Source organism: Macaca mulatta, chromosome 18 (genome assembly GCF_049350105.2).
Source record: "Macaca mulatta isolate MMU2019108-1 chromosome 18, T2T-MMU8v2.0, whole genome shotgun sequence".
In the NCBI taxonomy this organism is placed as follows: domain Eukaryota; kingdom Metazoa; phylum Chordata; class Mammalia; order Primates; family Cercopithecidae; genus Macaca; species Macaca mulatta.
The window spans coordinates 5,244,717-5,258,422 of record NC_133423.1 but is presented as its reverse complement, the minus strand read 5'-3'; the positions used below and the strand labels follow the sequence as shown (position 1 = coordinate 5,258,422).

At 45.0% G+C, this 13,706-nt stretch overlaps 1 long non-coding RNA gene across 1 annotated transcript; it reads right to left on the bottom strand.

Moving 5' to 3' along the window:
- Positions 1–735: 735 nt before the first annotated feature.
- LOC106994561 (uncharacterized) lies at positions 736–13,475 on the bottom strand. Its single transcript, XR_001441169.3, has 4 exons — positions 13,423–13,475; positions 4,256–4,382; positions 2,423–2,491; positions 736–1,135 (listed from the first exon to the last, which is right to left on the bottom strand). It is a non-coding gene; the product is annotated as an uncharacterized LOC106994561 (long non-coding RNA).
- Between the last annotated feature and the right edge of the window lie 231 nt (positions 13,476–13,706).

Below are 13,706 nucleotides of genomic sequence, written 5' to 3'. Positions count from 1 at the left end.
AGGAGAGCTTCTATCTAAAGCAAAAGGAACACTAGTCTCCTGGAAGTGGAGGATGTAATAAAGGCTGTGAAATGCTACCTCTGGGGAGGAAGTGTGGCCTGAAGAAGAAGGCAGACACCCAGGTCCCTCCACACCTGCCCTGCTACAGAGGAAAAAGGCAGCACTAGGCCACTCCACTTCTGACACCGTTTATTTAAAAAGTGAGCCAGGTTTAACCAAAGAAATTCATTGATTATTTAATAGCAAGGACTTAGCCTTGGAAAAATAAATGTCACGCCACTGACAGTAACCCACAAGGAAAAAAATAAATGACAAACAGTGTGAGGGCACCCTTTCCACTCGGATTCCTTCCTTCTCCTGTGCTGTTTGCCCCTAGCTGGTGTTTAGACTCTGAGCTAGAATAATCACGATGCCAAGTACCAACTAGAAATTATCACACTACTTTTCTTTTGATATTCATGATTTATTTTCCTAAAGAGTGTCTATATGTGTGGTTTGTAGGGCTTGGGGAGGGGGAGATGGAGAAGGAGGTCTGGTGTTTACCTCACAAGGAGCGTTATTCAAAGACCAGGAAAGAAATCCAATGTTTGCTGCAGCTAAATGACAGTATTTATTATGTACTCACAAAAGGGTAAAAAACGCTCCTGTCGATTATTTTGACATTAAATTGCTTGCAATACATGAGGGATTAATTATGACATGGCACACTTCATTCTGCAACCTGAATTAGCTGGAGTTTTAAAGAAGGGTCCATGTTCACAGTCTCATTTGTCACACGGTAAGAATGTGGGTTTCTCTGTGCTCTATTCTTTACCAGGAGATTTGATCATAAACTCAGTGGCCTCATTGAATGGAAGCATTTCTTACTCAAACCAAACAAAGATATACAGCCAGTCTTTATGCATCGTCCTCTTTCGTGCAACCAGGCTTTTATTGACTTGACTTGTAACTGAGGTGTATGTCGAGAAGGTTCCATCTTGTCATCTGCCTGGAAGGTGGTTACAAACCCTTGCAACCAGCCAGTCTCCCCAGATACGTATGTTGGCATATAGAATATGATCTGCTGCTTGTCCTCAAATAAATGACTGCTGAGTTCTGTCGGTAGAAGGGATGAGGTCCAGGCAGGCATGTGTACCTATGGGAAGGGAGGTTGAGAGGAAAGTGTACCAGATGACTGCAGATGACCATGTGGGAAGACCCTTTATGCCCTATGTTGTTGTATGACCAAGACAACTCTTGCCTCATCTTGTTGATTGAACAGGGAAGGAGATTTTCTAGTCCAAAGCCACTGGAACAGAATGCAGCTCTTCAACACAAGTGCGGATTGCTCTGGCATGCTTATTACTCCTAGTTCCCAGACTAGAAGTAGAAAACCCCAGGCCTGGCCAGCAGACCGCAATCATCACTGAGAGAGGAAAGAACTGCCGCGTGGAACGGAGTGAGCAGTGGTGGTGCTTCCTTTTCTGTGCCAGAATCTGCATCACCTGCAGGCATGGGACTGAAAACGCCCAGGCAGCTGTAGGGAGAAGTGTGGTTGAAGGAGTGGGGAGGAGGGCGGCCCAGGAGCTTCCTTTGCTATCATGAGTGCCTGATGGTTTCTGAACACTAGTTTTATGGGTTATTTTATATGGAATCCCAGTGAATACATCCCTAGGTAATTGAGAGAGCCCAGTTATTGAAACAAGCACAAAACCGTCCTAAACTGCTGAACTGTAAGGAATAAATGTGATGAGGGGCTTGGCTGGTAGTGGTGGCTTGAAATTTTCATCCATGGCTTTTAGAGCACTTTTACATTTGAAAAATGTTTTCCAATCATTCTGAGTAGTTTTTGTTTGTGATGATTCAGCAAGGTTACCTGAGATTGCCTCTGAGTGACAGATGACGACACCTGGGTGAAGTGGTTTGCAAGGCCACAGAACAGGTGCCTAGACAGATGCAGGACCAGGCCCACAGACTGCGGGACCCCAAATGTGCCACGCCCCATGGAACCCAAGGTCCCTTCTAAGGAGGCCCAGGATGAGGAGCTGGGAAAAGCAGGCCCCGGCTCTTTCCACCAACCACACGCTCCTGTTTGTAGCCGACTGAGACACATCTCTGTGTGTCAGCAGTTTGTGTATTTTCTGATCTCAGAAGCCAACGAGTGAGACACACGGGGAGATTCCAGCTCAGAGAAGGGACGTGGAGCTCCAGGATCAGAGAAGTCACAGGATTCTGCCCAGGGCAAAATTCCTTCACAAGAAAGAACTTGAGCCTATAGGACATGCTGGGGGATCTCTGTGGTTTGTTCACTCCACTCACAGGAACTTCAGGTCTTGTGAAAAATGTACGCTTCTTAACTGTGCAATATAATTTATTTAGCCAGAAAAATGATCTTTTATTTACAAACTCGTACTGCTTTGAGAGAAATGCCAGAGTCTCTTACCTTGGGATCCACAACAACTGTGATTCTTGAAGGAATTTTCTCGTCCCACTCTGTTCGTCTGTCCTATTTCTATATCCAACATAAAAGAAAAATCCAATAGCATTGAAGTTAAATAATACATTTTTTCCCTCTTAGAACCAATAAATCTGTTTAAAGATGCATTACTACTTTTCTTGAGGGATAATTTAGACTATGTATCAAAAAGGAAAATCAATAGTTTTTTTCCTATTGCAAATAATTGCCTGTTTGACTCTTTTCCACTTTTTCTTTTTTATTTATTTTGGCTTCAGAATATTTCCACTGAGAACACCTCATGCTTTAATCCTAAACTAGTGCGGGTTCTTACAAGACAATGTCTTCCGTCAGAGGAGCCCCTCTTCTCCTGAATTTGCAGAGCTTCCCATATTCCATGAGAGAGGAAATCAGGGCAGGCCAGGCGCTCACGGGAGCAGTCTGAGCTGTAACCGTAAACTAACAGACCTTGCCCACAGCCGGCAAAGCTGCAGTGACTGAGCACAGCTCCCAAGAGCAGGCAGAAAAGAGTGCCCACTGTCTGACCGATGCCAGGGTACCGGGCTCAGGGCAGAGCTGCTGGCCCAGGAGCATGAGCGAGAGTTATCTTTCCTGCCTAGGTTTAAGCCAGTTGATTACAAAACTTCTTCTTGTATAAACTGTGGCCTGGAAGCCTCCGTCCAAGGCCCGTCTTTAAGCAATTAGACTGTGATCAGACAGCTATCTGAGATTTCTCTGCCCAAAGAATATCTGGTGGGAAATACCTAATGGGGATGATGAGAAGATGGTAGATAGGAGAGAAGACTAACTCCAGCTCCCACGTGGATGGACAGAACAGTGTTTGGAGATTCACACCACGTCTTGACCCAAGAACCACGGCAGGAAAACCAAGAGAATTCACAGATCCTTTGAAAGAAGTGGCATACCGCTGCACATCCCGAGACAGGTGGAAAACTGTCACCCAAACTATGAGAGGTGAAAACTTGCCTCCGAAAACACATCCCCACTAGGGAATCTGAAAATCCAGATCAAGGGAGAAGGATTTAACTTTACCTGGAGCTGAAATGGATTTAGGGAGCCACGCAAAATATAAAAGTAGAAGCAGCAGCAGCGGGCAGAGCCTTATAGGCACTCCCAGTCTCAGCTTGAGCCCATCCCTGACTATATCTCACAGCGGCCTTCAGAGAAGGCACCAAGCAGAATGCGGGAAGGGTCACTGGCTGTAAGAAGCTTGCAACTGAATTGTGCAATAATTTTGACTGGACATTACGTTTCTGGAGCAGAATCTGGGGGTGAATGGAATCTGCTGCAGATAGGAGATAGGAGGGCAGGAGCCTCAGCCGACATAGTAGGCAGATGGGGAGGGGCTGAAAACTGAGCTTACTTGCTCAGTAGAGTATGGCCTGGGGCCAGGTCTGAGTGTCCCCGCCCACCCGCCCAACACAGGCTGTCTGGAGATAAACTCAGTGCTGTTAGTGGAGCACGGTGGGAGCGAGACTGGCCGTGCCACCTGTGTGGGAGGTGGGAGAGACTTTTCGATGCTGACTTTCCCCACTTCCCTGGTGAACAATACTGCTAAGCAGAGGTAGCTATGCACCCCTCTGGAATATAACCCCACTGGCCTGAGAACCACCCCCACATCCCCAACAATACTTGCGACAATTCCCACCCAAGGAGACTCTGAGCCCAGACCCATCTAACCCTACCCCCAGCCCCCATCTGATGGTTTTTCTCTACCTGCCCTGGCAGCTGAACACAAAAGACAAACACTCTTGGGAGCTTTATGACCCCAACCATTGCCTGAGTAACCAGAATACTCACCCTGGCCAACTTAGGGCAAGCTTCTATCCCCCTTCTATTACTGCAGTTGGTGCTCTCTTGTAAGTCCCACCTCCTGGCTAGAGGTCAACCAACTCAGGCCATCACAGCAACTCATGACAGAGTAACCCTGCTCCAAAGAAGGAGAAAACAGCAGTTAATCCCATAGCCTGCAACATATTGGCTAACCAGAGGCCCTGAGTCAGATCACATGACAACTTCACCAATCGTATAACCAGCATTTAAGAAAGCCAGCACACAAAACATATCTACAACCAGGGCCTCTCACAGAGCCTACTTCACTCTTCTGCCACCTCCATCAGAGCAGGTGCTGGTATCCATGGCTGGGAGACCAGAACATGGACCACATCACGGGACTCTTTGCAGACACTCCCCAGCACCAGCCTGGAGCCTGGTAGCCCCTTCTGGGTGGCTAGATCCAGAAGGGCAATAACAACCACTGCAGCCTGGCTCTCAGGAAGCCCGATCCCTAGGGGAAGGGGGAGAGCACCTCATCAAGCACCACATCTGCAGGACAAAAAAAATCTGAACAGCGGACCTTGAGTTCCAGATCTTTCTGAGTGGACAGTTTCTCACAGCAGAGACACAACTGCAGTGCTTGGTGCTATAGGGAAAGTCTGCACCTATACCCCAACAGACAGGCAGCCTCTATGATCATGAAGGGCCTTGGAGAAGGGGTCCTTGTTCCCCTCCGGTACTCCTCTGAAGACATAGCTGGGGCTTCTCCCACAGGAATGCAGCACGAAGGCACCTACAGACAGCCATTCTGGAACAGTCCAAATTGAGTGCAGCCCCACAGGAGGACCATACTCCAGATTCAGGCCTGTACGAGAGGAAGAGTCATAATTCCTCCCTACTTGGAGAATCAACATTCCTATAGATGAAAGGAGGTGCCTGATCGAATAGCTAAAACACCAGGACAGGAGTGAGGCTGTTGGGTGAATAGCTTTGCTGCTGACCTGGGAGGGGAGCTGAGGTAGCTCTCACTCTTCACCCTGATAAAACCTGGGGCCTTGGCCCACTGTTGGCTGTTACATCTACCCACCTGCCTTGGTGACAATGGGTGCCTACCCAGGGTTACCTCCCTGATTGGCCTGAAGACTGAATCATCAATGCAGTAAATAAAACAGCAGGAAAAAAATTTATAAATAGATAAAGTATACACCATCAGAGAATAAGATAAGCTTTAAGAGATTCCTGCCATTCCAACTCCATAGGAGACAGTGAACTCATCCACACACCAAGAATGTAACTGCTACAATGAGCATCAGGGAAAACCAGTGCACAAAAACTCTGTAACTAAGGATCTCATACAGAGTCTTTACCCCTACAGTCACCAAGAATCAAATTAGGATAAAATAAACATTAAAGTCTGATCCTTGAGAGGGAAAAAAGAAAGAAAACAAGAACAAAAACCAAAACACAGTCCAATGAGAAATAAATTCAAGAACAATTTTAAGAAATAGTCTACCTAAATGACAAGGAACCAGAAAAGTAATTCTGGTAATATGACAAAACTGGGTTCTATAACACCATCAAAATATCACACTAGCTTCCCAGCAATGGATCAAAGCCAAGAAGAAATCTCTAAATTGCCAGATAAATAATTCAGAGGGTTGATTATTAACCTACTCAAGAAAGGTGAAAACCAACTTAAAGAAATTTAAAAAAAGAATATGGACGAAAAACCCTCCAGAGAAATAGATATCATAAAGAAAAAACAATAACAACTTCTGGAAATGAAACACACACCTAAAGAAATACAAAATGTAGTGGAAAGTTTCAACAATAGACTAGAACAAGTAGAAGAAAGAACTTCAGAGCTCAAAGACAAAGCTTGTGAATTAACCCAATCAGACAAAGACAAAGAAAAAAGCATAAAAAAATGAACGAAGGCTCCAAGAAATTTGGGATTATGTTAAATGGCCAAATGTAAGAATAATTGGTGTTCCCGAGGAAGAAGGGAAATATTAAAGTATGGAAAATTTATTTGAGGGAATAATTGAGGAAAACTTCTCTGGCTTTGCTGCAAGAAGCTCAAAGAACTCCTGGAAAATTCATCACAAAAAGATCATCACCTAGGTACATAGTTATCAGGTTATCTAAAGTCCAAAGGAAGGAATCTTAAAAGCTGTGAGACAAAAGCATCAGGTGACCTGTAAAGCAAAACCTATCAGATTAATAGCTGATTTCTCAGCAGAAACCTTACAAGCCAGAACAGATTGGGGTCCTATCTTGAGCCTCCTTAAACAAAATAATCATCAGTTAAGAATATTGTATCCAGCAAAACTAAGCTTCATAAATGATGGAGAGATAAGGTCTTTTTCGACAAACAAATGCTGAGACAATTCACCATTACCAAGTCTATACCACAAGAACTGGTAAAAGGAGTTTTAAATCTTGAAACAAAATCTAAAAATATACCACAACAGAACCTCCTTAAAGCACAAATCTTACAGGGCCTATAAACCAATAACAATGAAAAAAAAATGAGGTATTTAGGCAAAAGCTAGCATGATGAATAGAGCAGTACCTCACTTCTCAATAGTAATGTTGAATGTAAATGGCATAAATGCTCCCCTTAAAAGCTACAGAAAGGCAGAATGGATAAAAATGGAAAAAAATCCACCAACCAAGTATCTGCTGTCTTCAAGAGCCTCACCTAACACATAGACTCACATAAACTTAAGGTAAAGGGGTAGCAAAAAATATTCCATGCAGATGGGAACCAAAAGTGAGCAGAAGTAGCTGTTCTTATAATAGACAATACAGACTTGAAAGCAACAACAGTTAAAAAAAAGACAAAAAGAGATGTTATAGAATGATAAAAGGATAAGTCCAACAAGAAAATATCAGAATCCTAAATATATATGCACCTAACTCCCAAGCTCCCAAATTCATAAAGCAATGACCACTAGACCAAAGAAATGAGCTAGATGGTACCCAATAATAGTGGGGACTTCAATACTCCACGGACAGCACTGCAGAAGTCATCAAAACAGAAAGTCAACACAGAAACAGTGGACTTAAATTATACCCTAGGACAAATAGACGTAACAGATATTTACATAACATTCTACCCCCAAACTGCACAATAGGCATTCTTTCCATCAGCACATGGAACATTCTCCAAGACAGACCATATGATAGGCCAGAAAACAAGAAACGATGTCCAGGTCCCTGACTTTACGATGAGAAGAGGTGAGATGGAGCTGGAGCTGATGACAAGGGTGGAGGGAGGGATTTTTAAAAAGAGTGTCCAGCCTGGGCAACAGAGCGAGACTCTGTCTCAAAAAAAAAAAAAAAAAAAAAAGAGTGAAATGTCCTCAGGCTCAAAGGCTTTAAGAAAGCAGACCATAGAGAGGAATAAAACCAGATATAGCAACTACCTCATGGAGCAGCATCCAATATGGAAACGAAGGGTGGGGGTCACAGGCGCAGTGGAGGATTGGCTTTGAATAGGAGAAGGGGTGGTTCTTCATACGTAACTCCTCACATATAAGTTCACTGTGAGAACGTCTGGCCCGTATCTCAGATTTTATGAAGATTATTACAAGTACTGTGTGCCCAGGAACATCCCAGAACATTACTGGGGAAATGTGGAGCCTCCTCTGGGAGGTAGAAAACTGTTGCAAACACCGCCATTTGGAGGAATGGCAGGCGGGCTGGGGGCAGAATTCAGGGCGGATTTGCACATTTTCTTAGAGATGTGACAGCCTGGTCATTTTCTGGGGGTCCAGAATTGACAGCCTAATGAGGACGTGGCTGGAAGCATGCTGCAGCTGCTGCACCGGGTGCATTCCCATCACCAGCCCCAGGAGCCCGGCGGGGAAAAGAAGAAGACGCACTTAATGCAAGCCTGAGATTTAGGGGGCATTGGGGGTGATGGTGAGCTTGGCCCTCCAGTGAGCAAGGGGCCCAGGTCTCAGAGTTAGAGCAGGTAGAAGTTGTGGTCAGACCCTGATGTATTGGAGGTGCCCATTCCAGAGATTTGCAAAACAGAGAAGTAACCCCAGCACTAAGCAGCTCCAGAGGACAAAGGCTCCTGATTTCTCCAGTAACGTTCTGGGATGTTCCTAGGACACAGTACTTGTAATAATCCTCATAAAGTCTGAGATATGGACCAGATAGTCCTTACATGTGAGGAGTTACGTATGCACATTGAAATATTAAGAAGGTGCACTAAACAGAGATTCTAGGACTTCCTGGCCTGTCAGTGTAATTTCTGTCACCAGCACCTGTTGATGCTTTGCTCCAAGGATGACGAACTCAGATCCCTTTTACGGCCTGAGAGGTCACAGAAAGGAGGAATGGGTTGGGGTAAGCAGTAGCGAAGAGTGGGGCCTGAGGGAAGTTGGGAAGTGATGGATGCCCTGCTGGAAGGCTTCAGAGCCGGAGCCATTGCCTCACTGCAGCCACATGTCCAGCCAGGGAGTGCTCCTTTCCTGGTTGGTGTGCGAGCCTCTTGCTCCCAGCTCTCCCTGGACTCATGGTACCATTAGGTGGCTTCCACTCCCCGTGAGACCACCCTGAGTGTATCTTCATCAGAAAAATCGCCTCCCTGCAGTCGCCAGAAGTATCCTTGTTCACAAAGAGCATGCACCACGTGTTTGAAGCATCCAGGAAAATCTTCAATTGAAGGGAGTGATTTTACCCTCAGGGAACATCTGGCAATAGCTGGAGGCATTTTCGGTTGTCAAAAGTCTTTGAGGACAGGTGTGCTGCTGGCATCTGTTGGGTAGAGGCCAGGGATGCTGCCATACGTTTTACAGTGTGTGAGATAGCATCGCCAACATAAGAAAGTATCCAACCCCAAATTTCAGTTGTGCCGATGATGAAAACCTGGTGCCAGTGGGCAGCCATTTCTCTACTGTCCACTGTTCAAAAGCCACGAGCCCTGCGGTGGCTGCTGACCTGCTTGGTCCCCTAGTTCCACCTCCCAAGATCTACCAAGGATAACAACTAAATCTGTTGTACCAATGGTCACCATATTTTCACTTCTGTTTTCCTCCTCCTGGGGTTTCCTCTCCTCTTTTTCTGTTCCTCCAGTCTTTTCCAGGCCACACTTCCCAGAAGGCTCCCTTCCTAGAAGGCACCACTATAACCTTGGTTCGCAAAAATCACCCTGGGAATAAAGCAGGCAGAGTTGTTTTCACTGGAGGCTGGTGGACCAGATAGAAGCTTCAATGTGGTGCAAAGCAAAACCAGCCAGACCACAGAGAAGCTGGGCAACTTGAAAACTTCTCCTTTAGTCCTTCCTCCTACCAACCATGCCGTGGAGATTACAAAAGTAGACAACTTGGATAGTGATTGCAGATCAATTATCCAAAGCAAAATTCGGTGGTCCTTCAAAATGGAACCCATTCTTTTGTGAAAATAAGCACGGCCAGGTGCGATGCCTGGTCCTGAGAGTGCCAAGTCGAATAAGACGAGATCCCTGCCCTTCAAAGCTCTCATCTGGAGGAGAACATAGATCCACAAACACCCCAGGATTCAAATGTGTTAAGGACAAGTCAGAGATACTTAAAGTGTCATTGAAGAAAGGGACGAATCCCTGGAAGAGCCTTGGGGTGGGCAAGGAAGAGTGGCATCAGCATGAAATCTTAGACAGAACAAAGGTTTAAGAGAAATTTCTCTAAAATTTTCATAAAGTGGAAGAAAAAAGTTTCATTTCTTTTTTTAAAAAAATTTATATTAAATGCCTACCAAGAGCCACACACTTTCTAGGTGTTTAAAATATGAAACTAAGCAGGAATGAAAGGGTTCCCCTTCCCACTGAGTCCACCTCCCACTGTGAGAAGAAGAGAAAGGCTCAGGCAGCATGGCCTCCACTCAGATCCTGACTGATGCTCTGACATGGAAATCAGACCAGTGGATGGGGACAGGCAAACACTACATCAGGCAGCCAGGGAAAGGCTCGGTTGGCTATGTGTATTTCAACTGAAATCCACAGGGTGAGAAGGACTGGACGCTAAGGTGTGGGGAGAGAGTGCCCCCAGCAGAGGGAACAGCAAGTGCCAAGGCCTGAGGCAGGAACAGCCCAGGCTTCCTGCAGGAACAGGGCGGAGCCAGCACGGCTGAGTGCAACATGTGAGGTGCTTAGGGGTAGGATAAGAGGTGCCAGGGATGGCGGAGACCATCTCAGGGTGTTTGGATTTTATTCTAAGTACAATGAGGAGCCATCAGAGGGCTTGAAACAGGGCAGTAACGTGATCTGATTGTCCTTGTAAAGATCCCTGTGATTGCTTCGGTAGAAAGAAAGCAGGGAGACAGCCAGGTGTCCAAATGAGACATGATGGCAACCAGGTGATCCTGGATAAAGTCGTGGAACGTATTAGTTAGGATTAGTTTCAGCCACAAGTGACCCCAAACCCTAAGTAAAAGCAGGGTTTAAAGGAGATGGAAGTTCATTTCTCCCACAGAATTCTAGGTATGCAGTCCAGAGCTGATAGGATGCTTGTACAAAACACCCAGGATTTTCTGTCTTGTCCCATCATGCATGGCCTTCATTCTGAAGCTTACCTTATTGTCCAAGATAGCTGCTTTAGGTCTAGCCATCAGGTTTGCATTCCAATTAGAAGCAAAGTATGAAGAGAAGGAGAAATGCCTGCTCCCTTCCTTTAAGGACATTTTTTGGAAGTTCACACACGATGTCTAATTACATCCTATTGGTCGTGGCTGGTTACAAGGAAGACTGGGAAATGAAATCTCGCACCCAGCTGAAATTTCCAAGTTCTATTACTGGAGAGGATGAGGGGGATAGATGGTGGGGGACAGTGACTGCATAAATGGATTTAAAATGTGTTTTAGATGTAAAACCCACGGGACTTGCTGATGGGTTAAATATCAGTTTTTATTGCAAAAAGTGCCTAGGATGAAGGAAATATATGATTTTCAGGGTGTGTGTAAATAAGTAAGACCAGATGATACAGAAAAGAGATTTAAGATATATTTTCCCAGAAGAGAATAAACTTTTTATAGCAAAGCTATGGTGATATACCCATTATTACAGCCTTAAGAGGGTAGGATCACTTAATCTCTAAGGTCACGATTCATTGTTGATCTGTTAGCAAAGAAGGGGGGTTTCCAGTCCAGCACTATGACCAAGGCCATGTCTGCCTGTGTAAGCCTGTGGTGCCCTGTGGACAGCTGAAGCAAGAGTCATCATGACCTCCACGCATTGTTCTAAACATGTCCCCTGAATTGGCCTATGCTCTGAAAACTGAGGGCCACACCAGCTTGTGGACATGGGCACAGGCGGGGCTTGCATTCTGAGTGTTTATGTCTGACTGCCTTGCTCTTCTCTCTCTTTTTTTTTTTTTTTTTTTTTTTTTTTACAGAGCCACACTCACTCTGTTGCCCAGGCTGGAGCGCAACCTCTCTATCTCGGCTCACTGCAACCTCCGCCTCCTGGGTTCAAGCATTTCTCCTGCCTCAGCGTCCCGAGTAGTTGGGATTACAAAAGTGTGCCACCACACCTGGCTAATTTTTGTATTTTTAGTAGAGATGGGGTTTCGCCATGTTGGCCAGGCTGGTCTTGAACCCTTGACTTCGTGATCTGCCCAGCTTGGCCTCCCAAAATGCTGGGACTACAGGCTGCCTTGTTCTTTCCTACTTGAAACTTAAAGAGAAGGGCTACTGGAGAGGTGTTGCAGACTGCAGACGCTCTGGCACTAGCTGAAAATGTGGTTCACAGAAATGCACCGTGGATCTGCCACACAGTCTTAGATTCTTCACTTTCTCAGAATTACCTGGCTGTGGCTGTGGGTTCAGATCTGGCTTTGACAGCCCTAGAGAAAGGGCTGCTCACCAGGCACTGTGGCTGCAGACAGGGAAGTAACCCTCCTGAGGCTGTGCCAAGGCACTCAGGGTGGGACTGTGGGTGGGTCCAGGAGGTGTTCCCTCCCTGCAGCAGTACAAACAGCTGCTCCAATCCCATCTCTTGTCTCTGGTTCTTCCAGGACTCTGGTGACGAGTGACATGAGGAACATTCATTCTGAATGTGCTCAGCCATAAAGCAAAACCTAGAATCTTCTTGGAAATATGAAAACAGTCTAATTTTCACACACACACACACACACACACACACACACAGAGAGAGAGAGAGAGAGAGAGAGAGAGAGACGACTCATGCACAAATTGACTACTTTGAAACAAATCTGGGATTTTTCTATTTTCCTAAATGTAATAGACTTTTGTTTATAGTACAACAAGTCCCACACTGAAAACCAGATTTAGATATTCCAGCAGGCCACATAGGGGAATTTTTGAAAATTCTTTGTTTTGAGGGATGAAACTGAAAACCTAATTCTGAACTGCGGGATATTCCACCTAGTACCCCAATAGCACGGAATGTGTATTGGTCTCTGTGATGGGGTGGGGAGTTCCAAGCCAGTCCCAGAATTATCACATGAATGGTTCACAAAGACAGGAGAAGGATACGTAGATTTGTTTTCAAGGTCTGCTCAAAAGCCCTGATGGGAAAAGTCTCCTGGAAATAGATGATACTTTATTCTGGTCGAAACGTCTAATACTTTCTAGATAACCCATGGGAATATATGTTTTACAAGAGAGATGAATATTATCTCACAATCTGCCACAATACCTAATATCTATCACATTTCAAAATGAATACAATTACTACATAAATCTCAGCATTGGCAATTTTCTTCTCTCTCTGGAAAAGTTTTTTAATTGAGAGCATTTTAAGGTTTGAGAGAAAATCCACCAGTTACTTCCATTAGATATTTTAAGTGTATCTGGTTACTTGGGAATGAAATAGCTCCTCCTTCAAGAAAAAAACTTCTTTAGACCTCTGTGACAACTGCATTTGGCAGAACAATGAGCTGGAGTTGCCTGTACTGGAGTTTACAGATCGAGTGAACAATAGGACAATCCATGCAAAAAGATGCATGCATGCAACTTCTCCAAAGGAATTTCTTTTACTATTTTGAGAGCAAAAGCATTCATGTAGAAAAATATCCACATAGGTTTGCTTTTTTCCTCGTATCATAGCCACACAATGCTAGAAATCTTGAAGAAATACTAATAAAATAAATTTCACTATGTATTAGTCTGTTTTCATGCTGCTAATAAGGACATACCTGAGGCTGGGCAATTTACAAAAGAAAGAGGTTTAATGGACTTACAGTTCCACATAGCTGGGGAGGCCTCACGATTGTGGTGGAAGGCAAGGAGGAGCAAGTCACATCTTACATGAACGGCAGCAGGCAAAAAAAGAGCGACATTTTCGATTATGCGGGGAAACTTCCCCTTCTAGAACCATCAGATCTTGTGAGACTTATTCACTATCATAAGAACAGCACGGGAAAGATCTGCCCTCATGATTTAATTGCCTCCCACTGGGTCCCTCCTACAACATGTGGGAATCCAAGATGAGATTTGAGTGGGGACATGGCCAAACCATATCACA